Genomic DNA, 5,000 nt, shown 5'->3' on the forward strand with positions numbered 1-5,000 from the left:
ACTTTAATTAGCTAGTCCGTAATTTCTTTAATATAACAGATATTTTACCATAAATAATATTCATTAACCATCATGAAATATCAATTAATAATTGATTATCAATTTATTCCTAGTTTTGCAGTCGAGATTGTTAAAAAGAATATTAACTCCTTCTAGCTCATGAAACCTGTAGATAGGTTATATTAGATCCATCTGATTGATATTGAATTAAACTGCCTTTTAGACAGATTCATTATAATTAAATATCTTAATGTGTTACTTAATGGTAGGTTTTCCTCTGTATCTATGACGCGTAGAGCGCAAATTGTAACGAGACGGGTGATTAATGAAACAGGTCATTAGCTTAGGAGTGATTAAAGTGTCCTTCCGGTGACATTTATCCTAATGAGAGAACACATCGCCAGAGTGCTTCTGTGCCATTGCTGTTTCTGCAGCAGCTGAAATGTGCTTTTGGTCATCTTGTATTTTTCTGTACACTAAAATTAATTCTATTGTGACGGGCCAAAAGAAGGTTGTGATTCAAAGACAGGATGAAAGCAACTGAGTGAGTTTATTATAGAACACTCTCCTTATTATAGAAAAGCTCAAGGCAACAGGAAATTTCATGTTCAAAGCCATGAATGTTTAGTATGAATGCTTTCGGACTGCGTCGGATCACAAGGAAAGGACCCGTGTAAGGGGGGTTAGCAGTGGCTTGCTAATGTCGTTGCCCAGGAAAACGTGCGTTGCAGAGTGCAAGTCTGTCGGTATGTGATGTTTCGCTGGGAGCTTGTAAGTCTGGCGGTATGGAGTAAATTTTCCCATGACGTGGCGTATGCGCTGGAGATTGTCGGAGGAGGTTGTAGAAGAAAAAAATTCGGCAGGGACGACCAACGGGTCGCAATACACCATTTCAGCTGCCGAAACGTCGATGGTATCTTTAGGAGTGGTCCTTAGTCCCAGGAGGACCCAGGGAAGCTGAGTAAACCAGTTGGAATCCTTGCAGAGGGACATCAAAGCTGCTTTGAGGGTGCGATGAAAACATTGTAGGCCGTTGTCTGATGTATGGTGATGCCCAGGAGATTTGCTAATGATGTCCACAATTAAGAGGTGAAAGTGGTACCCCTATCAGAAGTAATATGCTCAGGGATACCAAATCTTGCAATCCACCCTGAGAGTAAGGAAAATGTATATAAGGCGGACGTTGCTGTTTCCATGGGAATGGCTTCAGGCCAACGAGTGGAGCGGTCGATGACGGTAAACAGGTAAGGATGTCCATGTGATGTGGGTAGGGGGCCTAAAACGTCAACGTGAATGTGTGCGAAACGACGCTGAGGTTGAGGAAAGGAGCCCACTCCTGAATACAAGTGTCGATGCACTTTGGAAGTTTGGCAAGAAGTACAGGCACAGACCCAATTCTTAGGATCCTTAGAAATGCCATACCAAATAAACTTCGTCTTCAGCAGCTGTGCAGTAGAACGGCACAAGGGATGTAAAAGGTCGTGAATGAAATCAAACACCTGCCAGCGCATAGGAGCAGGAATCCAAGGTCGCGGTCTACCAGCACTGACGTCACGGAAGAGGGTGGTGTTGGAGTCTTCGAGGGAGAAGTCTTCCCAATGGAGGGACGTGCAGGATGTCTTACATACTTGATACTCTGGATCCTGTCGTTGGGATTCAGCCAAGGTGATGTAATCCAATCCCAGTTGAATGGCAGCCAACGTGTTTCTTGACTTGGCATCAGCAACGGGATTCATTTTCCTAGGGACGTATTTAATTGTGCAACTGTATTCAGCCACGGCGGAGAGATGTCGGCGTTGACGGGAGGACCAGGCGTTAGACTGTCGAGTGAAGGCGTGCACCAGATGTATGTGATCTGTGTGAATGACAAAGGGCATACCTTCTAATAAATGGCGAAAGTGATGGACAGCCAAGTGCTACGCCAGTAATTCGCGATCGAAGGTAGAATAACCCAATTCTGCCTCGGACAGTTTTCTACTGAAGAAAGCCAATTGGCGGGGCGAGCCATTGACCACCTGCTTGAGTACCGCACCAATAGTGACGTTGCTGGCATCGGTGGAGAGAAGGAGAGTGGCATGTGGGATAGGAAAACTGAGAGCCGCAGCGGTTGGTAGGGCCTTCTTTGCATTGCAGAAGGCCGCTTCTTAAAGGAACCACACTTCAGGTCCTTTGGCTTGCCCTTGAGGAAGGCGTAGAGAGGAGCAAGAGTGGTGGCAATGGCTGTCAGAAAACGATGATAATAGTTGATCATGCCCAAGAATTCCTGCGAAGCTTTGACGGTCAAGGGCGCGGGGAAGTCCTGAATGGCTGCTACCTTCTCAGGGAGGGGATGGACTCCATCAGGAGTGATGCGGTGACCTAAGGACGACACTTCGTTGGGCCAATGGTACACTTGTCGTACCGTACTACAAGGCCGTTTTGTTGCAGGAGGTCGAGCATGATGTGCAGGTGACGGAGGTGTTCTGCTTTTGAGGAGGAGAACACACGTATGTCATCCAGATAGTATACTCAGAAGGGGACGTCCTCTAAGATGCCATCCATGAGACGTTGAAACGTGGCCCCAGCATTACGAAGGCCATAACAGGAGTAATTGAAGGTGTATGTACCAAACCGAGTGGGTATGGCGGTCTTGGGGATGTCTTCTGGGTTCATAACCACATGGTAATACCCCATCAGGAGGTCGAGCATAGAGAAAACCTTCGCTTTGTGCAGGTAGGAGGTCACATCGGCGATGGTTGGGAGGGGGTAGTGATCCGGGTCTGTTTGCATGTTCAGGCGCCTGTAATCCCCGCACAGACGGAGGGAGCCGTTTTTCTTCAGAACAATGTGTAAGGGTGACGACCATGGGCTGGAGGCCTTTTGGCAAGGCCCATTTCCTCCATTTCGGCGAATGTCTGTTTGGCGGCTTCCAATCGTTCCGGTGCCAGACGTCTGAATTTTACAAAGACTGGGGGTCCCGTCGTCTTGATATGTGATAAATACCGTGCTTGGCAAGAGCCGTGGGCGTTTGGCGAAGTTCTGGACGGAAAACTTTTGGGTACAACGTGAGGAGGTGGGCATAGGCATCCAAGGGTGCGCTGAAGATGAGAGCGAGGTTGGAGGTGGTGAGTTGAAGAGGTGTCAACAAGTACGAGTCGTAGTTGACCAATCGTTGGTGGGCAACATTGACCAGAAGGTGGAAATGAGAGAGGAAATCCGCACCGAGGATTGGCAATGTGACATCAGCAATGAGAAACTTCCAATTAAATTGACCGTTTCCGAACGATAATGTGAGGTTCTCGTAACCGTAGGTGGGTATCGCAGATCCGTTGGCAGCTACATAAGCGGACGTTGGCAGAAAACGACAAGCACCCGTGTCTACCGGAAATCACACGCTCGTTCCTGCCTCATGTGAATCGAAAAGATTAGAAACGCGGGAGGCCACCGACACGAGCGATGGCCTACTTACACGTTTTTGGGCCACTGACAATCCTTGGCATATTTCTTTGCGGTTGCCCCGAATCTGAAGTGGTAGTAGCAAAACTGTGACGGATTGGAGGTAGTAAGTGGCTGTAGAAGTCGTTGGTTTGGACGCGAGCGAGTGGTGGGTGGTGGGTTGCTTTGTCGCCGCTTCGGCACGTCAGAGGGTGGGCGTATATGTCCAACAGTATTCACGTCAGCTTCGGTTGACGTTGAATAGACTTCCTCTTCGTCAGTGGTGGAGGCGTTGATGGATGTCTTGAAGTGGCTGTCCATAAGGGCGTCGGCTTTGGTCATCAAGTCCTTTATGGGTAAACTATCGACATCGGGTATGGCAGCGCGTACAGGTTCGGGTATACGGCGTATCCAAAGGGCATAAAGTAGGTTTACCTCACGAGGAGAGCCGTCTGTGGCAGGTTGCAGGCGAGCGATACTGGTTATTTCCCTGGGGGCGAGCGAAGCCCTTTGGTCCCCCAACAGTTGTTGAGAGAGCTGAAAAAGCTTTGCTATACGGGCGGCTGGCGACGGCGAGTACTGCTGCAGAAGGTATGTTTTGAGGGCGTCATAGGCTATTGGGGTGTCTCCTTGTTTACAAAGCCAGTCACATATTTCTGAGAGGGTGTCCTCAGGTATCGCCGCGAGAATGTAATCTACTTTGGTAGTTGAGCGATTCACGCCCTTGATGCGAAACTTAACTTCTGCGCGCTGAAACCAAGCAAACACCTTTTTGCTGGCGAATTATGTAAATTTCAATGGGGCAGCAGCATCACCAACTTCCATAGAGTCCACAATAGTACCAACGATGGAGGGACAAGGGGTGGAAGAAGGCGGGAGGAGCGAGTCGACATCCGGGGTCACCAATGTGGCGGGCCGAGAGAGGGCTGTGATTCAAAGACAGGATGAAAGCAACTGAGTGGGTTTATTATAGAATACTCTCCTTTATATAGAAAAGCTTAAGGCAACAGGAAATTTCATGTTCAAAACCAAGACCGTTACCGGTGAGAAAAACCGGCATGTTTATTCAGGTTCTTTTTAGTGCGAGGGAAGAGCGAGGATACAAGCATAATATTTACACAAAATGAACTATGTACGATCGTGTGACACAGTTGGTACACTATAATCATTCCTATTTTATCAGACTTTATATATTAAAGATAAATGATTATATTTGGTAATATCAGAAAGTTTTGCCTATTATATTCCGGGTTTATATTTTGTAACACTTTTACATTTCTTTTCTGTTCTGTAAGGGAATTTTCCCTCTAACTTATTTAGTCTGTAATTACATATCTAAAAAAAAAAAATGATGTTGCGTGATAGAAGAAACAGCTGTCTGTGATACTTATACTTTTTTTTTATTATGATTGATCCATTTTCACGTAAGGCACCTTTCCTTCAACTAACCAATATTCTTTGAAATTTCGTTGGTTGCATGTATTTGTCTATAAATATTTACTTGTGTATTAATAACAAGTCCATATTAGGAACTACAAAGTCATGGTAGAAAACTATATCGACTGGATTTCTCTTTTATGAAAGCG

This window comes from Palaemon carinicauda, chromosome 12 (assembly GCF_036898095.1).
Source record: "Palaemon carinicauda isolate YSFRI2023 chromosome 12, ASM3689809v2, whole genome shotgun sequence".
Taxonomy (NCBI): domain Eukaryota; kingdom Metazoa; phylum Arthropoda; class Malacostraca; order Decapoda; family Palaemonidae; genus Palaemon; species Palaemon carinicauda.